The 23656-nt window shown below is 28.3% G+C and overlaps 1 protein-coding gene across 4 annotated transcripts in view; it reads left to right on the plus strand.

Moving 5' to 3' along the window:
• LOC123293934 (protein sprint) overlaps nucleotides 1–23656 on the plus strand; it is a 423720-nt gene that overhangs the window by 268642 nt on the left and 131422 nt on the right. For 2 of the 4 annotated variants that reach the window (XM_044874936.1, XM_044874937.1), the window contains exon 1: nucleotides 6462–6519. The exons of the other annotated variants lie outside the window; for them this stretch is intronic. The gene's annotated coding sequence lies outside the window, so the exon portion shown is untranslated. Of the gene's footprint in view, nucleotides 1–6461; nucleotides 6520–23656 lie in introns of those variants that run through there. 4 annotated transcript variants of the gene reach the window in all.

Below are 23656 nucleotides of genomic sequence, written 5' to 3' on the forward strand. Positions count from 1 at the left end.
TGATTAGTAAGTGGGATTTGAATGCGATTTTCGGCATTAGATTCGTTAGAGCGTCAGGAAATTTTGTGACCTAGTTCGATTTATAAGAAATTAAAAATATGTAGTTAGCATAAATAATATCATTTTATAATTGCATTTTAATTTGACCGTAAAAAAATTAAATTCACAAGTCGGTTAATTGTGATGAAAATGATTTCAAACTTGTTACACTGGGGCTTTTGGGGTCGCTGAACACGAATATCGCGACAGAATTTGTCTCAGAAGTACATGGTGCCCAAGGTGAACGATATCAACTCAACTTACTCGTAATTAAAACAATACGATGTTAACAAAAATGAAATAGATTTTAAAAAATCCAATAGAGTTACATATGATAATGAATTTAAAAAAAAAAATTTGTTACTGCTGCTGAATTCGAACGATCACTAAAATAACAAAATATACAGCTATCTGTCGCAATATTCGTGTTCAGCGACCTCAAAAATCCACGAGTAACGAGTTTGGACCTATTTTAAAACGAATTACCCGAAAACTCCCTGAGACAACGGGAAACCGTTTACCCTTGGCTCCAGATACCTCTGAGACCGATTCTGTAGCGACATTCCCGTCTAACAAGTTTGAAATCATTTTCATGTCTATTACCCGAATTGTGAATTTAATTTTTTACGATCCATTTAAAATGCAATTATAAAATGATATTAATTATGCTAATTGCATATTTTTATTTTCTTATAAATCAAATTAGGTCACAAAATTTCCTAACGCTCTAACGAATCGAATGCCGCAAACCGCATTCAAATCCGACTTACTGCTCAAATTTTTCGAACTTTGATCATTTTTAGTGCTTCGTTTTTTCGTCTATAGATGATATATTTTAATGTACAAAATGTAATGTACGGCTATGCTATAAAAGGGTATTAAATTAATGGACTTTAATTTGATGTAAGTGTCTTTTTAAAATGACAACTCATGCTTTGAAGTATGATAATTATGGAAAGTTGATCCTGAAAAAGGGGTCTTTTGAAAAACTATTGTGAAATAATTTTATAATATTATATGCCAAGAGCCAAGCCTGTTAAATTTGTACTGTAAGCTGGACTCATTAGCACATCAAGTAAAACAACCTGTAATGTTCTGCTATTACAAAATATTATTTTATCATCCGGCATATTTCTTGGACTATAAATACAAAAAGATATTAAAGTTGTGAATTTCATTGTAATGAAATAGTGTATTACACTACAAGAAAAGTTTGAGAATTCTCCCAACAGAAGCAGAAAGTATGTACTTTCGGTCGTGGATAAAAAAAATTATTTCATTGAAGTAGTGAATTGTGCCTCATGTTTTTCATAGGAAAGTTGGGTAGCTCTTGGACTAAACAATATATTTCTAAAAGTGAAACAAACCTTGAACATTTTCTTACATATACCTATAACAATTTTTTTGTTATCTTATCACAAAAATATAACTACAAAATTCAATATTTTATGGAATTGTCAAATGCATCTCAAATTAAATAAGAAATAAATATAATATAAATATTGTACAATCTTTAAAATCCGAATCTATTATTACTTCGAATAATATAAAATCGTGAATAAGGATTTAAGAGTTATCGTCCGCTCATAAATGGTTCTTTTGAGCATATCCCAACCAATTAATTTTCTTTTTTAGATTTAACAGTCTTTAAAAGCAACATAGTCTAGTCAATGCAAGAAAAAGGTTTTTCGATTTTCGCCAATATAGGTACAAGCTTTTATTGTACTAAAAAGTGAAAAATAATTTAAGCTATGAGTCACTCATACCCGACTATTAGTAAAAGGTTGAGGCGATCAATTAAAAATATAAAAAATGAATCAGAACGCCTCATATACTCCTCATGCCTAATTATTCATTCTTGATATTAAGCTATTTCGATTCATTCTTGATATTAAGCGCCTCAAGCTTTTACAAATAGTCGGGTATAAGTGACTCATAGATAAAATTATTTTCTACTTTTTAGTACAATAAAAGCTTGCCCCTTAAAAAGTATTTTTTATGAAATATTTTAATTTAATTAAGACTAAAAAAATGTATATATATATCAAATATGGTGGAAGCGATGGGAAAATCAGGACACCACAACCTTACCATGAATCGGAAACCGGGAAGTGGATCAAATTTGACTTGCAAGATTTGATTACAGACAGACTACGGGACAGATGAGACTAAATAAAAGCTTGTAAAAATTGGTGGTATTCCTTGTCTTTTTCTTATGAACTATAGATACGAAGATAGGATGTTGAATATTCGCTTGTTTTTATTGACCAGGATTCTAATTTAAAACTTTTGGGAAAGTAAGATAATAATTTGGCAAGAAAAAATAATAAACTTTATTTCAATGGTTTTACCGGAGTAAATAAATCACTTTAAACTATTGGGTATATTTTATTCGGAAGACACTGCAGTCTCTTGATAATTGGCATTTTGAATGAGTAATCGTACTATAGAAATCGTACTGTAAAAATAAACAAAGAAAAAAGATTTATATAAAATAATTTTTTTGTAGATTTTTTAAAAACGATTTATTTACCAGGCACACCCAGTTACGTACGTTTAATAAGTATAAGAGTTCTATTGAATACAAAATAAAATATAAAATGTATTGATATGACCTTGACTGGTTTTTAGTTTGAAAGTAATAAAACAAAACAGTTTGTATAATTTTAAGAATAAATTGCTGTTTGTATTTATTTGTATGTTGTATAATCAATTTGTTGTTTTAAAAAAGATTTTAAGTGATTCTTAACATAACATGATGTTCTTGCATAAATTTTATGATGGAATTTGTGGTTAATAAACTGTCAATGTTTAAACGTACAAAAATATGGGTAAATATATGGTAGTAATTACGGAAGCCTGAATGGTTCACAATCAATTTATAAGAAAGTGGCGCTACACTAGCTTATTTTTTCAATGTGTACTACCCACAAGTATAAAACCAACTTTTAAAAAGCCACTAGTTCACTTTCAACAAAGGTTCATTTCCATAATATCACAAGCCACAAGTGCACTTTTTGAAAATGATCTAGTGTCTTTTTAAAAGTTAGTTTTATACTTGTGGGTAGTACTCATTTAAAAAATAAGCTAGTGTAGCGCCCCTTTCTCATACATTGACAGTGAGCCATTCAGGCTTCCATAAACGTCATGTCAAACAATACAGTAGGGTTGAAATTATTGTTACCTTATTTTCAACTTTGATAATAAATTTTGCTATAACTTCATGAACGTAGGCGAAACGTATGAATAAAACTTGAGATGCCTGTCTTGGTTTTCGAAACAGCGAATGCAAAATATTTGGAAATTACCTATTACAGATATCGAAAAATTGTATTATTATATTTCGTCATCACTTATCATCAAAATTGAAAATAAATATTTCTTTTAATTCGTTTCCTCACTACTGTGCTCATACATCCTTAATTAGTCGGGCACAACGAGTTTTTTTGTTTTCAATAATTTATTAAGATTTTAGCTTCAATTTAAACAGTTTTTTTTTTAATTTCCACCGACAAATTTTAGAGATATCCATGCAAAAATATCATCTATTTATCGTTTTACCATAAAACCGATGTTAAATATGCCTACATTTGAAGTTATTTACATATTTAAATAATCGGGAAACGCTTCCTAAAATTTTCAAAATTAATTTAGACTTAGTCCAACTTCAAATAAATAAAAATCAATATTTTTATTTCAAACCAGCTTGATACCCACCCGCTTGGCTGTGCTTTAAATTAAAGGCCACCGCGTTATAGTCCGTCTTGCAACTCTTTAGGGGTAGTATTTTGGAAAATCCTTTCTTATCGGATGCCTACGTCATACAAAGAACACACCCTAAGTTTCAGGTCTTTACGATCACCGGTTTAGGCTGCGTTATGATCCGTCAGTAATTCAGAACAAAGCATTTTTTATGAATAGATTGCCTTGATCCTCGTATATTCTTAAACGATGCAAGGGAGCCAGAAAGAATTTTTAACCTTTAAAATAAGTGCTACTATATACAACAATTTAACGCAAGCTTCACAAAAAATATTTTTGTTATCTTAAAAGAAAAACCATAAACATTCCGCGCTATGTTACATTATCCCTAAAAAAGCTGTTTTATTTTCGATACAGTTGATTGAACTCCTCCTATCAAGGATAATTGATTTTTACATAAACCACGAAGAATGATTTTGAACCGTTAAATTTGTTGTAAGACATTTTTTTACTTTAAATCGTATTCTGTCAAGAATGAAATGCGTCTTTATATATTTCTGTATAAACCACAAAATAAATATATGTCCTTAATCTTTTATTGTTATTTACAATAGAAATAACTTCTTAGCAGAGTATTAAGGATGTAACAAATAAGGATATATAACTTGTTTACAAAACTTATTATTTATGCAATATTTGTTATTGCAATTTACACCTGTAATCATACAGTATTTGAAAAAAAAAAACTATAAACTTTTTACCTGTAAGATGTTATTTGTATACAAAAAAATAGTAAATAAATTAAATATACCTGGTGTTTTATTTGAAATGACTAACGAGACAAAGTATTACCAATGAAAGTGACTACGTTTAAAGTTAAAGATTACGGCCCCAAACAAACCATTTGGATAAAATTCTGAATTTCAATTAATCAATTGTGAATATATCTTTCAGTTAATGCCAGTAGTTGAATTTTTTATCTCGTGTATTTAATCGGAAATATCAAGTGAAACGCACATTTATCAAAGGACCTCGCAATATTTGATAGGAAATTGCCTCCCTGTGAAACATTTTCTAACCCACCCTAAAATGTTTTTTGGATCATTCTGATCAAAAGCTCTCCAGTTCTACCAAAACGGTAGTAAGCTCATTTGTAATTAAGTGTGACTTCCCAAACGATTTTGAATTCTCTGTTTTATAGGAAAATATTAGCTGAAATATAAAATATACTCATCAAGAGATTTTAGCACTTCAGAAAGTACCACATAAACGGAAGAAAAGTTTAAACATCTATGTATAAAAGTCTAAACGTAATGGCTGCTGGCGTTTCGAAATAAAATTTCTCCATTTGCTAACTATTTACAGACTTTACAGAAGAGGAGATTATATAAAAATAAGAGTTCTCGGTACATCTCTATTTTTATCGAGAATTTTGACAGAAGATTCGCTTTTTCTTGGTTGCGTGATAAAAGGGTGGAATAAGTTGCGTGATAGTTCATTGTTAAATGATAAAGTGGTGGAAGCGCTAATACCCGACTCAAAAGAGCTTATTATTATTTAGCATGATTACTTGTATTTGTATACCATGTATATGAAATATATGAAGGTATACTAAGTTTAGTTCCAAGTTTGTAACGCATAAAAATATTGATATAATGAACAAAATTTTGGTATAGGTGTTCATAAAATCACCTAATTAGTTCATTTCCGGCTGTATGTCTGTCTGTCTGTCTTCTGTCATCTGTCCGTTTATCATCACGATTACTCAAAAACGAAAAAAGATATCAAGCTGAAATTTTTATAGCGTGCTAAGGACGTCAAAAGTGATGTCAAATTCGTAAATGAGCAACATAGGTAATTTTAAATGTAAAAAATGTTCCTTATAAAAAACTAAACAAGTTTTGTTTGAAACATTTTTTCGTGACCATCACTATTTACCCGTGAGAGCCCGAATTATATGCAAATTGTATAGTATGTATTATATGGGAATATCAGTTATATATGTATGACATGTATGTATGTGTAATGTGACAGAGTAATCAACACTGTCTATACATGTTATTTCAATAATTATCTCAGTCAATTGTTTGTTTCCACTATTTTTATAAATATACGAAAATTTGGGGGCAATTTAAGTGAAACAACCTATATAAACACTATTATATTAATACATGCATAATATATAATGGATATTGTTATATCCTCGAAGAGGCTGTGCAGCTACTCTCAAACTATATGGACCTTATGTTCTGAATGTACGGCAGTATATAGAATTTTTATGAAAACGCAGATATGTTGTATACTATGAGTATAATACTATGATACTTACAGGGACGTAGTGGGGTATATAAATAAAGCATATACATGTGTATGTATTCTATGTAAGTATGTGTGTATATCAACATGGAAACACCGACTTCAATGTAGTTCTGCACCGGTTCCGACTTCAGTCGAGTCGTGGCAACGGCCTCGTTTACATTAGTCAACAATTGAGAGCATAGTAGTAAGCAGAGCATACTCATAGTGTAAAATCACCGAGAGCGAGTTTTTTTTACATACACCCACAGTTTTTCTCCAAACTTAAATTTTTCATAGTGACTTAGTTTTTTCTTCTAAATATCTTTCAACGACAAGTGATCTTTTTTGTTTTGTAAGAAACGAATATTTTTTTGTGCGTTTTTTTTTAGTTTTGTTCTTGTGTTCAGCAAAAATTTTAGTGCAGCTGTGATTTTTGTGTTTTTTTTTGTTTGTTTTTGACTTCAACTGACATTTGAATCGGTGGGTATTTTAAGTTTTTGATAGTTAAACAGAAATTCGGACAATGTAAATCCGGAATTCAGGATTGCTGTATTAATCCTTATAATTGTTTTAATATTTCTCTAATTTAATTAGATTTACATGGTTTTTATTCCTGGATATATTTTTGAATTTCAAAACAAAACATTGTAACTCTTGAAAATGCGTTTCGGTCAGCTGCAATTTGAATAGATTAACAGAAGTGGTTTAAATTTCAAAGTTGATATTTTTTACTCAAGCAATTTTGCACAATAAATCATTTCCATAAAAATTGCTTTCATGGAACTATTTTACCAAAATATCATTAATTTGTATATATTTTTCTGGTTGAAATGTGTAAAGGCAGCGAAAGAAATAATGCCAGCATTAATTGGCTCTTTGCCGAAGAGGCTTTTAAGCTGTCTTTTACTATTACTGTTGGAAGGGTGGGGGGGGACTTATTAAGAGTACAATAAGGTTTTTACGTTACCGTAGGTAGCAACGAAATAAAGTAAAATATAATTGTAGTTTTGTAAATATTACTAATATGACGTTAAAATTTTGTATTTCCCCCTTTAATCTTCTTCTGTTACCTTTTCAAAACAGCATAATCAGGGCAAAATGTGGAGCCCTGATTTATTCTGCACCTGGAAATAATATGGAAGCGCTATGTGCGAAAAGTTTTTACTTCTTTGAGCTTCCACCATAAATTATTATGGTTTTTAATATTCCATGCGAAAAGGTTTAATTTGACGTTTCATTCGATGGTTTTAACTTTTGCGAAATTCATTTGTAAGCAATGATTAGGGTTTTTTTTAAGGAAAAATTTATAGTGGGAAATTTTTTTAAACGTAAAAATTTTATGATTATAATTTTATATTTATAATTATATTTCAAATTTCTCATTATCTAAATAAGGTAAAACTAAATATTAAAACTTACTTTAAAAGATGCCATAAAAATTTAATCTGCCTTTAGTCAGATTTCATGTTCATTAATTTAATCGGACGATTATATAAAGTGCCTTACCCACGCCTTAAATTTTTTTTATTCCATTTACTGTTTGCAAAGTCACCAAACATATGTAATAATTAATTACATAAAAATAATACTCGAGGCATTATTTTTTATTGGGCCTGTTACAATATTACACTGGTCATATTCAAAAGAATGTATCCATTCTTAATAAGACTTTCATTTTATAAAAGATTTTAAAATTATGTACATCCAAAATCGAAAATAATTTGAAAGAAGTCAGTGTAACGTAAGAAGTAACAAATTATTTATTTATTTCGATGCATATACTTCTATGTTATTAAAAAAAACACTAGTTAGAACATTCTTAGAGTTAATACTATTTTAATGTTGTACGTTTTAAATGACATAGAGTATACATTAAAATGCAATTCAAATATTCACTGTAGATAACGACTAGCGCCACAGACTAGCAACTTTTGGCCAAATGGCATTATCATTTTCGTTCACAATATTAGAATCACATCACTTATTAACCGCCTTCAAACAAAAAAGGAGGAGGTTATCAATTCGACTGTATTTTTTTTTAATGTTTTTTACCTCAGAACTTTTGACTGAGTGAATCGATTTTGATGAATATTTTTATATATTTGAAAGCTCGTGGTTCCCGTGTGGTCCCATTTCTGGCCTAGTTCTGACAACGGCATCCATGAGAAAACCATAAAAGTCTTAAATTTGCATTAAGTATGCACGACAAGAGGAGGAATAACTCAATATCAAGCCAACCGATTTCGATGATTCTTTTTTAGTGACAAATAAGTTAGTGTACTTCAAATTCATTGAAAATCACAAAATAAAAAAAACTTAAAAAAAAAAGAAAACCGATTCCAAAAGGAGAACTTTGTCAAAACAAATTAATATGCACTAAGAAGTAAAAAAACAATGATAATATAATGTAGTTAAAATTATTGTTATTTTTATGGTCGGTGTCAGCCAATTGAATGTAGGAAACTGTTCTATCAGAGTTGTTTCTTTGGCTGACACCGACTCCAAAACTAACAATAATTTTAACTACATTATTATATGAATCAATTCATTTTGCTATAAATATAATAAAATGAATTGATTCATTTTTATATATTTAAACGAACGCAAGTTCGAAAAATTTTGAGATCAAATAAAAAAATTGGAGTCATACAGTAATAATAAAATTATTTTCTATTATTTTAATTATTTATTATCATATAGTATATACTACCAAAAACCTAATATAAATTCAATTAATAAATATTTATTTCTCTGAACACATTTTTAAGAATAATTTACTCTTTCCAAAATAAATTATTTTTTAATAAATATTTGTTTAAAAACTATGTATTAACAGTATATTTACGTCATACAACCTGTTTGACAGTCACAATTGCTTTTGGTCGGACAATTTAAATTACTCTTTTACACAATGATGTTATACGGTTCCAATTTTTTGGAAGGTTCATATAATTTTTGTTCTATATTTATTTTAAAACAAATTTTAATAAAAATATAAATATAAATCTTCTAGGATTATAATATTGAAAAAAATTGCTATTATTCTTAGAAATAATAGTTTTTAGACGAACTTCATTAGTTTTAAACTGTCTTATAATAAATATTTTTCATAATTGATTGTCCCCCAAATAAGCGTTTTCTGATTTCTGATTCTGCAAATGCCATTTCAATGCCATTTAAGATTTTAGATTTTTTGTTGTTTCTCCGAATACCTAACTGAAGTGCGGATAATTATGATTCTACTGTACTACAATGTCTTTTATTCTTAAAATTTGTTACAATAGTTTGGAAAGACTTTTTGTTGCAAATTATTTAAAATTGGTTCCTTTTTCGTAAGCTATTAAGAGCAAAAGTAAAGAATGTCTCAGATCTCGGCTTCACCTCGGGCGGCAAATTCTTTACTTGCTCCCGTGGTGTGAAAACTATTTTCAGCTCGGCGGAAGCGGAAGGCGCAAAGAAAGTTTAAGAAAATTTTATTAATACATTGTGCAAAAAATTAAAGTGTTCTGGTCACTAATTATTAAACTTCGATTAAATTTTTTAAACTTTGGTATACAATTCGATATCTAATAAAATTTTATTGATTTATAATAAGCCGATAGCGAATTGTTTTATTGTGTTGGTATCTGTAGTCACTGGTGGTTATTTTATCATTATTATTATATTCCAAACATAAAATACTAATGTCAAATAACATTAGGCGGTAACAAGGGATAAAATTGGAAATGTCCTTTGAGGAAAATATTTAATGTTGGTGTTTGTTTGTATGTATATTATAACACATAATAATATGTCACGGCTAATGTGCAAAATCACTATGGAAGTAAGCACAATAATTACTTAAGGAGAATATTTTGGTACGAGCGTAGTTATATAATAAATCTTTGATTGACAAAGTCGATTCATTTCTAGGATATTTTAGTAATATCTTTATTTAGTAATTTTAATGATCTAAGCATACACAGGGACAGGCAATCAGCAATCGGCTGATTGCCTGTCAGGAAATGGCTTCAACGATTTTCATAAAAAATAGTATGCAGGGGTTTTTGGGTCGAAAAATCGATCTAGCTAGGTTTCATTATAAGAAAACCTAGTTGTCTCCCGGAAACTTTAATCTCAGAAACGGCTCCAACGATTTTCATGACATTTAATTAAATTTGGGGAGCGAAAAATCAATCTTACTAGGTTTCATTTAGAATAAATAACGAGCAAAGGTCGGTCATCCAGGTACTGGTATCATTATATTGATCCAAAGTTCATTTATGCCAGTTCAAAATTGTAAGAAAAAGTCTCACTCCGGGCGTCTTTTCCTTGGTACATGATTTACCAAAATATCATTAATAATTCGTTTACTCTTTTTAACCGTAACATATACACGTAACACATAGAAACAGAGAAAGTAAAGCTTTCCTTATATAATAATATAGAAAATTAATTGAATTATATTTTCATAAACCTCTGAATGATGGTTGATGGTTTCAATATAAAAGGGTTTCTACATTATAATTGTTATGTTTAAGGGTGATATGTATATTATGAAACCTACACTTTGTTTATTTTTCAAAATATTAATAGTTAATTTTCACGAGGACTAGTTAATTTTATGTATATTATTATCTATCATATTGTTATATTTTTTGTACTCTGTATATATGAAATACCTATATATCAAAGTATGCTATTTTTAGTCTCAGTTTGTAACGCTTAGAAATTGTTGATATGAACAAAATTTTGGCATAATAAAAAATAATAATAATAATAAAATATATTTGCAATAATATATGTTTTAATTAATAAATTTAACAAGTATCAAAATCCAAAAGACAGACACAAAAAAAAACTTTTTGAAACTTTGCTAATACTAATTAAAGTATAGTTCCTCGTCAAATAGAAATGCACGAAACCGTAAGACCGGCACTGTAAATCTAAAAATGTCATTTATTTTTTCAACACTTTCAATATTAAACAGATCATAGAGATCCAAGCCATTGGAAATTCTACTAAGAAATTGGTCCAAATATTGTGATCTATAACTTGTAAATAAAGGACAATGAACAAAGAAGTGATTTAAGTAGATTACAAATTAGGAAATTTTGGTCACTGTTAAGCTCGTAATTGAGACCATTTACAAGCAAACGGAAACGACATCAGCTAGCAGTCCTAGTTTGGCAAATTGTTCTGAGTTTGACGATGGAGCATCGCAATTGAAGTAACGCGTGTGTATTGTAGTTGAATAAATGTACATACATGCTGCTCTAAGAGATGAATTAAGTGAAATAAAATCATTTTCGTAATGCTTTAGTTTGTAGCATTCCAATACCGTATTCATCGATTTTCTGATAGTGCTGATATATTGATTGTTCGAAAGATCCAGGTTGTCAGAACAATGCAAAAGTGTTTGCAATTGTGAGCACCAATTACCACCTTTTATGTTTTCTTGGTAAGAATCCCGCAGCCGCAAATAACAGAGTTTTATTAAAACTGTGTTCTGGAGTATATGTTTATACCCTGTATATATAAAATATATATCAAGGTATGCTAATTTTAGTCTAGAGGTATGCTAGTTTGTAACGCTTAGAAATTGTTGATACGAACACAATTTTGGTATAGATATTTATAAAATCAGCTAAGTAGAGCCCATTCATGAACACAATAACTCAAAAACAAAAAGAGATATCAAGGTGAAATTTGTATAGCGTGCTCAAGATGTAAAAAGTGAATTTGAGTTCGTAAATGAGCAACATAAGTTAATAGAATCTTGGGTCCGTAGGATCCATCTTGTTAACCGTTATAAAGATAAAAGAAAAATTTAAATTTAGAATATTTTTTATTGGGCTTGTTATAATATTACGCTACTTTTATAAGCGGCTGGCCGTATTATTTACTGTATATTAAAATTCATAATTACGCGTGAATTAAATGACTATTTAATTTTTTACGGGTTTCATCTGCTTCATTTTTTTATAAATCAACAAAATTGCTCATTGAAACACATGTTTAAGTCTTACAATTTAATATTACGTAATAAGTCGGCTTTTAATTATAATCTAATTAAAATATTATTAAATAATTTTTGCACATGGCAGCGTGTTGTTAATATTTAAAAACTATAATAATTTTAATTCAAAAATATAAAAAAACTCATATGTGTGTTTTATTTTCAATATAAAATTTAATAATAACAAGATATAATTTAAAATGAAGGTTATTGTGTTCTTATTTCAAAAAATAAAATAAAATATTTTTAAAAAAAATTATGAATTATTTATAATTATTTTTAATTAATATTAATTTTATTTTTGAGTAAGACTTCAAGTATCAATTATTATAAATGATTTGAAAAAAAAATACCATGGTTATATTTTAGAAAACTAATTTTTTTAAAGAATGTGGGCGTTAAACTTTTTAAGAATATAATTAAAAACTATTTTATTATTATTCTATTTCGTAAATATATTGCTTTTTATATGCGGGAAGAAATTACATGAATAAAAAATAATTTTTAAAGAAAATTTATAGAAACTTGAGTATAAAATATTTGCTAGTTATGGCTGTTTTGGTATGATCACTTTAAGTCCTAGAGCATACTCCAAAACAATTTTATGTTGAAAATACTTGAATCATTTTTCAATACTTAAAAAGAGAAAAATTTTAATTTTGCTTTAAACTTTTTTAATTTATTGTTATTTTTTAACTTCCCAGAGAAAGTTAATGTAACGTGGCCCATTTTGAAAATCTTCAGTTTTATATATTTATGCGGTTTCAAGGCCGCAATATATGTACGTATGTTCGTTCAGTTTCTTTCGCCTCGATTATGTCACGAACCAGTTATGACATTAACACGTGACTAGGCTTATCCGACGCGTAACCACATATTTAAAAACTGAAACAGTTTTCAGCAAAATTAGTTGAGCCGTTTTTTAATGGTAATAAAAAAACTGGAAAAAATTGAATTAACAGAATCTGAAAAGTGGATAAAACACATCATTTATCTATGGAGATAATGATCGTTCAAGCATAAGCTGCAGTACATGTTCGAAAAATAATCTATGAAGGCTAACAAGACCTTTTTTAACAGGCGTCTTCTACAGGGGTCGCACTCACACGACTTCCGTACCACACCGACTATGTACTGCCAATGTTTTTACTAAAATTTAGTTCGGTTCTACAAAAGTAATACAAGTGTTCCAAGCTGTTTGTAGAAATTTCTTTTTTATCAAAAGCGTTACATTTTTTTAAAATTTTTATTCGATATTTTATTTCCAAATAATTTATATCAGAATACTGACTGTGTTCTAATAAAGAAAATTAACTAATATTATCGAACATCCTCCTTGTAATAAAGAAGAAATGGGCTATAAGAGACAACATAACGCCAGTGTGTCGAGGCCTTTATAAGATTAAAAAATTATTACTTTAAATTTTTTGAAATATTAAAACTAGCTTGATTCCCGCCCGCTTCACTGGGCTTAAAAGTAAAATCTACCGCCTTATAGTCTCCACCTCTTTTGATCTCCCTTTTTCCCCTTCCATAACACTTGAAGGGATTGTTTTACGCAGCTAACAGATATGTACACTTTTAAATTTTTTAAATTGTACAATGGTTATAATTGATTGAGTATATCAGAAAAGTTGACAATGATTTGTTTGACATTTACTGTTTTAAATTTTTACAGAATTTATAGCTCATGTGTTATTCTGATGTATGAGCTATATTGCTGTACAGTTTCATTAAAAACCATTCGCTATTTTTGGCGTGAAAGCGTAACAAACAAACAAGCAAACATCCTTACTTCCACATTTATAATATATAGGGATATTCTTAATTTAATTAATATTAACCATAAAAAAGAATTTGTTTTGAAGTGATGACGTAGATATTTATGACAATTGTTACCACACATATTTTAATGTTATTTAATTATATCCGTTTATTAACGTTTCAAGAAATTTGAAGCCATTTTAATGTACTTTATATTATTATTATTATTATTCAACATTAAATGAACTATATATTTTCTCCGAATTAACACTAATTTTCTATAAATATTTACTAGAAAGGAATTTTACATATAATCCTATAATAAATAATTTTTTGAACGTCAGGAATAAGTAAGGCCTCTTGTATAATTAATTACGAAATGAAAGATATATCAAATATCAATCGAAATGATGTATTTTACATGATGTAGTTACGACATACTTTTATATTAAAAATTCATGACAACTCAATAAAGCTCATAAAACTCAAGAATTTTAAGTGTAATTTTCATTTAAATCTTTTGAGAAGTAAGTAACATCAACAACAACAAATTTTATTCTTTAATAAGTTTGGATAATAATTTCTGAAATTAAAAAGATATTTTGTCAATAATATTTCGGAATGTGACCATCTCTAATATTAATGTGAAGTGAATTTTTACATACTTTTGTAAAATCGAAACAAATTGCGATGAATATCACTATTAAGGTATTTCCTGCATGAATGCGCCTGTCGACAGATTTGGCCCATTTTTTTCACAGGCTCAGAATAATGTTAGCTGTGGGATACCAAGGTTGCAAAATTTTTGGTCTTTTAGATCGCAAGATAATCTGCTACAAAGTTAGCGATTTCGAAAGTCAAAGCATATATAACTCACTGTTCTCCTAACTATTTTTTGCGATATTAAAAATTCTCTCGACAGAATTGAAAAAAAAGTAGGAGAATTGAAAGAAGTGTTTTTAGAATAAAATAAAAGGAAACCTTAAGGTATTTCCAGCTATGTTAAATTTACTTCGACCGAATTTAACGTGTAATTTAATTTAAGAACAAGGACTTAATAAAACCCCAAAGTAGGTAAAGATAACTATGCCTACGTTCCCAGTTTTGATCAATTCACGTCAAAAATTTCTAAATTTTTTTTACAAATTTTATTTTAAAAACATTCCTCTCAACTTTTTTTCAATTTTGTCGACCAATTTTTAAATATCGTAAAAAATAGATGGGGAGGACAGTAAATTTTAAATGCTTTGAACTGGGAAATAGCGAACTTTGCAGCTGATTATCTCGCGATTTAAACGACCAAAAACTCTTCATCTGTACGATCTCACAGCTAACATTATTCTGAGCCTGTAAAAAAAAATAGACCAAAACTGTCGACAAGTGGAATTCATCCTGGAAATATCTTAAGCAGAAAAATATCCAATCGTATTAAAATTTACGTCAGGCTAGTTTGTTAGGTTTTACACAGAAAGCGTAATTTTTTGACGACATGTGAGAATATTTTACTGCCCCTCCCTCCCCTTGATAAATATATTATCCGAGTATCTACTGTATCAGCGGGTTTAGGTGACAATTTTTTTTTTGAATGAATGTTTTTCAACCGTTAGTGTAAATATTAATAGTATTTTTTGGAACCAAAAGACTCTTTTTGATTTTATCGAATTTGTAAAACGTAACACTCTATTTAATTGTAAATTTATAAAAACTAACATCATAATAAACAGAAAATTTGTTCAAATAAAATTGCTTACGACACTCTAAAAGAATGTAGTAATTTACATACTTTTATATGAATTTACTAGAGTGATACCCACCCGCTTCGCTGGGTTTAAAAGTAAAGATTGATAAAGATTGCTTCTGCTTATCCCTTTTCTATAACACTCGAAATAATGGTGGGGATTGTTTTACACAGGTAAAATATATTATTTTTTTAAATATATAATAGTAATTATTCATTGAGTATATCAGAGAAGATGGCCTTGAAATATTTTATATTGACTATTTTTACAGAAATCTGTAATTTATGGTAATTTCAAATGAAAATTAAATTAAATTTTTTTATTTTTTTAAAATATTTCTTTATAAATTATAGTTCATGTGTTATTTTGATATATCAGCTATATTGATGTACAGTTTCATTAAAAACCATTCGCTAGTTTAAGCGTGAAAGCGTAACAAACAAACAAAAAAACAAACAAACATACTGACTTTCGCATTTATAATATATAGAGATTATTATATTTTTTTTGGTAATTTCGTCTAACTGTTAGTATGAAAAAATTTTAAGTGAAATAAAATTATTTACCTAATAGTCAATAACTGTTTATGTAATTAAGGTATTGAAGTACTTAATGTATATAATCTCAAACAAATTTAATAATATTATTAATTTTTTCAAATTTATTGTTTTGTATTAAATATATTTTTCAGTGTTATATGAATTAAATATGACCCCAAAATTGAATAACTATTGTGGTTTTTTACATGGTTTGTTATTTAAAATGTCCACTGGTATAATACATTTTAGGTCATTGGTTATAGAAGGTGATAAAGATTTAATAAAAAAAATCGTTAATATGGTAAACCTACTTACATTATTTCTTTGAGAGTCCATACACAAAAACAAAAAATATATATTGACAATTGACTAGAGTATACCCACACGCTTCGCTGAGTTTAAAAGTAAAGATTGTTCTCGCTTATCCCCTTTCTATAACACTCGAAATAATGGTGAGGATTGTTTTACACAGCTAAAATATATGTTTGGTTTTCTATTTTTTTAAATGTATAATAGTCGTAATTATTCATTGAGTAAATAAATAAACACAGGAAATAATTGGAGTGTAATAAGTTGCTTAACAAAAGCCGGAAAAGCGCGAAAAACATGGGAATTGCAAAAGAAAACATCGGAAAAGGCATTTTGATAGAAAACAAAAAACGGACGGTTTCCATTTGACATATTAACCTATAATGTCTAAAGTCACTATATTTTAAAATTTTCTCTCGAACACATTTTTCGATGACCTCTTAAATTTAAATCATCATTATCTAAAGTTATTAAATAGTATGTCTTATATAATTAAATTATTTTTAAAGAGAAAATCAATTTCCATTTAAATATTGTTAGTTTGATAGTCAGCAGTTTAAACTGAATATAATAGTGATTGTTTACATAAAAATATTTGCTGAATCTAAATATTTATAGTTTTATAAAAGTTTATTAATGACACATAAAGTTAGCCAAGTCATCATTCTGTTTGGTTTTTAAAATATAGTACTCTATAAAATGAACAATATATAATGGCAGTGATGTGAACAATATATAAATGATGGAAGCGAAATTCAAATAAGAGATTAATTTCGAACGTGTATTTTATCCATTACATTGCTGTATAGTAGGAGAACCTGGTGAACAATTTGGGGTAGGTTATCGAGGCATTACGGAAGATTTTGTAATTGTCCTAAGGACCACTAAATAAGATAGTTGAGGATTGACTGAAGTAGTAGTGGTAAAACCTACCAATGTTTGAATTTTGCTAAGGGAAACCTCTTTATTTCTGTGCTTAGTCAGGGCAAAGGAAGTGAAGGTTATTTTTAAGTTGAAACTGCTTATGGAAGCGGGTGAGTAGCTGCCAGTTTTCTATTAATAAAGGAATAACATAATGGGCTAGCCTTATAATGAGGATAATAATTTAAAAATTTGTATTAACTTCCTTTAGTCAGTCTAAACTGTATGTACACTGTCAAAAAAGTCATATATAACCATATGTAAACTTGGGTTTTTCAGGATATTTTGTTTATCCTGAATTTGTTTATCAATCTGTTTACATTTTTCGACTGGAAAATCTTCTAACTCAACCACTGATTATACATTTTATTATGAAATTAGAAGTACTAGTCAGTTCTTTATTAAAGGAACAAATTTGCTGATTTCGTTTTGCTAACTTTATACATGTGATGTTTATTTAAACATATTAATTACTCATATAAGTCTGTTATTCGTAACACAATTTTTACTACAAATATTTATATAATTTTAAAGTGCATACACATGTATTGATGTGTAAGGTGGTTGTTAACCTAAACATGATTTTGTTTACAAAAAAATAATAATGTCAAAATACATCTATAAAATCTTAGGTAGCATACGAATTGTATTCGAGAAAATTCTATTTTTAATTAGTCAATATTCGCCCTATTAGCTCAGTTGGTTTAGCGGGTTCGATTCCTGCCGTCGCAACAAAATTAATTTAATTAATAGTTGTGATGGGCTGGTGTAGTGCATGGTATATGCATGAAGGAGGTCCACTCAGCCTCTGAAATTGAGGAGCTGATAAATGAAATTATCAGCGGGAAGGTGGTAGAAGACACATATATGGTGTCACAATGTTCTGTAGCTTAAGTGTGTCCTTCGTGGACAGCCAATATAACCTAACCTAACCTAATTAGTCAATACGCAAAAAAATTTTTCAGCATTTTTATTAAACAATTTTTTTGCAAGGAATAAATTGTTATTATGTATTAAAAATTTACATGCTTAATGATCAATTCCAATAATTCGATATTATCAAGCAAAAGTGATTTCCATGTGATCAGAGTTTTCTACTGATGTTTCAAATTCAGCCGATTTTTAATATAAAAAGAAAAAATGCACCTTCTCATACATCTTCAATATCCCGCCTTGATGTCAATGAAATACTGTTTTGAAAAGTTCTGCCAGTACCTGCCTGTTCTGCAAGGTTCAATCGATACGAAAATAACGGTAAAGCCATGAGGATGATAAATTAAAAAGAGTTATATTATATATCTAAGTTTATTTACGAACCTCTCTCTATCTTAAAATAATCTAAGGTCAACTAATATTGACTTATCGTTACCTTTATCAAAGTATATTGAGTTTAGTTTTATAGATTAATTCACAATTAGTACAAAATCAATTGTTATCGTGTAAATAGATATATCATAAAATTATAACACGATATTTTGCACAGTAATTAAAACAAATAATACATTTAATGTGTAATTTAATATAAATAATTAATTTATTGTTTATTTATGTATATTAAAAAAAAACAAGCTCCACCCATTTATAGAATAATAATAAAATAACTAAAGTATTATATTATTTTAAAATATTTATAAATAAATCACATATTTTTTAAAATTTAATAAACAATGAGTATTTAACATTTGATTGTCCATGTAATTGTAAATATTTCATTTATATTTTCGGTTGTATGTAATTCCCGCAAAAAGGCAAAACATTTCCAAATTCTAAACACTTTGAATTAAGGGGACTTATTATCTTGACATTTTTTATCTACCTAAATAAGTATCGTTAAACTTTTATAATATTACTATAAAATTACCGAAATAAAAATTGTTTTTGAATTATTCGTACAGTTTTCCTTAAAATGGTCACATAAATTAGCGCTATCGTCCTTCGTCAGTCGTTGGTAGACATGGTTCTTGAGTAAAATAACTCGTCAATGTATTATGTGCTTGTCTCTAATCTTGGGAAAACCTAGAGAATATAAAGAGGATATTTTGTTAATTTTTTTAAATCTGTATCAAAATGATTCAGATCAAATTGATGTGATAAACCTAACTAAATAAAAAAAAATATATAGGTCCTCAAAGTCATCATTTAATGAGATTATTCTTCTAAGGTAAGTTACTTATAAACACGAACATTTTTTGTTTGAAACATTTTTTCGAAATATAAACAGGTTTGACAGAAATTGAATGTAATAATCTACTAAAACTATTAAACTTTGGCTCTACTTTCTAGTTTTCTAGCTAGGGAACATTTTAGAAAAAACGCACTTTGATATCTCAAAAAGGCCCCCGAAAACACTATTTTATGACCAAAAATAATCTCAAAATTATTAATTTTATTATAAAACAATCTTTAACAATTCAAATTTGAGGCTTTAGAATCAAAGAATCTGTAATAACTCTTCAGAATTTTATAAAAGATGTTCAAAGATTTTAATATTTTGAAAAGCTTGAAAATTTCATTAATGTGCATTAATTTGCAGTTTTGAAAATAACCTTTCTGAAATTATTCCAAACATTAATCACTTAAAAACGGTGAACTTTAGGAGAGAATCACACGGAATCTTTTTGACGTTAAATTACCCAAAAAACTTCGCGTAGCTTTATTTGGCTTGAGTGTTTTCTGTGACATTTGAGTTTTTCTGTGGAGGGGGTGGTATATACAAAAATTGGAACAATATGGTTTCTGGCAACATCGGGAATATTAATCTATAAGCTTTTCTGAATAAGAATGCGGTTCTAGAACTTTGCACTTACCTCTATTTTCGCCTGTTCAAAACTTCATTTATAATTCGCAATATGTAACACGCTGATGTAATTATAAGAAATAAAAAAATTTGAGTGCGGACTTTTCATATTCCTACTACAGAGTTATATGAATGTCTCAAATAATACATTGTGTACTCTTTCTATTTTTTAATTAAAAATATTGTATACAAACATATCTAACATTTTAACATTTACATACATATTATATGATCTATGTATATGCATGCTTTTATTATGAAATTATGAATACATTTTTTATCTAACAAAAAAAGTGCCGTTAGATACGTGTTTATTTTGATTATTTTTTTAAATCTATTTAACATATTTATACAACTTAATAATTCAATTTCATTTTAGTATAAATTAGTTATTTTGTGTAACTTTGTTGGCTTAGAATTGTAGTGCAAAACTAGCTATTAACCGTGACTTCTATCCTGTAAAGTCATACCATATGTGCATAATGCGCGTTTTAAGCACGTACATTCATGACACTTGTTAATGCAGAATAGCGGATCGGACTAAAATTTTTTTATCACTTCAGGCGAAGAACTCCCACTGGACATTCAAAAAAGAGAAGTTGGTTTTTAAACATCTTTTATATGAACGTTTAAAATACCTAATTAAACAAAGAGGAATATACCTAATAGTGACCTCATACGTTTTGCTAAATGTAGATGGGAAACCTTTGAATGCATTCTTTGATTGCCTTACATTTTTATGGGTAATATGACCTTTTGAATTTCGACATCAAGCTATCTCCTATTAAAAAAAAATTTATTCGCATTTTAACTTTTAAAAGTGACAAAAAGCAAACTATGGATCTATAAATCATCCCTATATATTATAAATGTGAGAGTCAGAATTTTTGTTATGGCTTTCACGCAAAAACTAATGAATAGATTTGAATGAAACTTAACAATGACATAGCTCATACATCAGAACAACACATGAGCTATAATTTAAAAAAATATATTAAAAAAATTTTTTTTTCAATATATTTATGGTTTTGACACTTCATAAGACAGGGTGAATATAAGTAAAGAGTTGCAAGACATTTATCTCCAACGAATGTCTAAATCAAGAAAAATATACAACAACAAATTAATTTACAAAATATATAGAGACATCAATTTAAATAAATACAAAACGTTTTATAAAAATGTTTGACAATCTTCGTCATCTTCAATACCTCTTTTCAAAAATAAATAATATCTTTTTTTTTTTTTGTTTAAATAAATATATTCTTTAACATAAACACACGCCACGTCACGTAATTATTAATAATATTTAACGGCTTTCACAATTAACATAATCATCATAATAGCTAGAGCCTAGCCATCATTGTGAATGCACATTTATTTTACTTACTTTCAATTTCATATATATGTGTGTGTAGTGCCTGTTAAATAACCTTCAAATTATGCAAATTAACTATTTTTATTAGTTACTTTTGAAAACAAAGTAATTATTTGGTTCGTTAAATGAATAGAGATCCTTTATTTAAGTGTTTTTGTTACTTTTTGTGATAATTAAAATGTTTTTATAAGTTAAGAAATATTAGTAGTGAAGAAAAAAACTTATACGGCGGAGGTTCGAGCCGCATACAAAATCCCTCGTTGGCCCTTGTACAGCTGTGAGTTTTTTTTGTGGATATGTCTATGTATAAGAGGATAATCGGGAAATCGGAAGATAATATGAATTAAAGATTCAAGCTTTTTTACTTACTGATTGCGTTCACTTTAGTATCAAAATATGGCGTCAGTGCACGAGGTCCTATTCACAAAATGACTCCTATTACATATAAAAACATACACGTATCTATTTCAAAGACCACAGGCTATTAGTATACAGGCTATTAGTATTAAATTAAGGTTATGAGACTGCTAAAATATTTAGTTTCACCATTTCCCTTTCCTTCCCTTACCTATCCCTATCTATATCCCTATATCCCTATCTCTATATATATATTATAAATGTGACAGTAAGGCTCTTTGTTTGTTTGTGTGTGTGTGTGTGTTTGGTACGTTTTCACGGAATTTGAATGAAACTCTACAATAATATAGCTCATGCATCAGAGAAACACATGAGCTATAGTATAAAAAAAAATTAATTAAAAATTTTTATTTAATCTGACATTTGACTGCGCCATCTATGAGCATTTTGAATCATAAATTAAAGATTTCTGTAAAAATAGTAAATGAAAAACAATTCATGGTTATGTTTTCTGATAAATTCAATGAATTCTAGACTACATATTTAACATTAAAAAAATTGAAAACTGTGCATATATTTTACTTGTGTAAATCAACCCTTATCCGTATTTCAACTGTTATGGAAAGGGGATAAGCGAGAGCAAGAGAAGTTTAGTCTAAAACGCAGGTATCTAGCTACTATTATACAGTCTTGGAAAATAGGCCGAAGTTCTTATCAGAATGTCACTCAGTTGTTGTGATTCTTGTAACAATTTTAGCATTATTAGGATAGAATGAAAAAGTGAACATCGGTTACATCGGTGAAACCCAAAGTCTTATGGCAGAACACCGAGAGTTGCCACGCAGCCCGAAAACAATGATCCAATACAGGTAAAAAAGAATGAGAGATAGATAGAAAATATAGATAGATGCTAAAAAGGTATTTCACTTTGCAGGTATCTGTAAACTATTCAAATAGGTTATGGAGTTCTTAAAAAATTAAGGCAAACAATGGAGGTTTTTGAGTAGAGAGTTTACTTTTTTAGAGGACCAAATTCTGTATAACTTTTTCTAAAATTAACGTTTAAAATAACTTAAAGATGAAGTAGTTATTTTCTCATTTCTAATGAAACTTTCCAATAAAACTACCTGATTACAAAAACAACCATTGTTCATTGAAGAAATAGTCCTAAAATTCGAGTGACCATCGTATGAATAAATAATCCACGTTATGTTGCTATAATTTATTGTAATAACACATTAATCGTTGAACAATTTCCTGGAAATATCGAAAAATTAACATTAAAACCACCTAAATAACACTCAACTTTATAAATTACTGTCCATTATTGTTTTTTTACTAAACAAGAATTTCATAGTTGATTATAAATTGTAAGCGCGCGTGAATAATAAAAATATTTTTCCTATACATAACATTGGTAAATGACATGAAACATAAGGATAGTCTCACTATATTCCACTAATGATCATCACAACCCTCTCATATTATAATAGACGAACGACATCACCACTATTATTAAATGAATAATGATCTACATGAGTGATTGATGAATAGAATGGAACCAGTGCAGTAGAAGAGATGACCCTCAACAAACAAAAACCTTGAAAACGAGAGAACTAACTAACTACGTACCAAGGAACATAAGCATATGGTTTTAAAAAAAATATAAAACTAACCGATATATATTTAATGTTCAAATGATTAATGATTAGGTTTTTATAAATACAATGCATAAATAAATGCAGAAAATTTAAATATAATTGATTGATTCGAATATAAATTCAATTTTACCTGTAAACTTTATGAATGCAGAAT

The sequence above is a fragment of the Chrysoperla carnea genome, chromosome 2 (genome assembly GCF_905475395.1).
Source record: "Chrysoperla carnea chromosome 2, inChrCarn1.1, whole genome shotgun sequence".
In the NCBI taxonomy this organism is placed as follows: Eukaryota; Metazoa; Arthropoda; class Insecta; order Neuroptera; family Chrysopidae; genus Chrysoperla; species Chrysoperla carnea.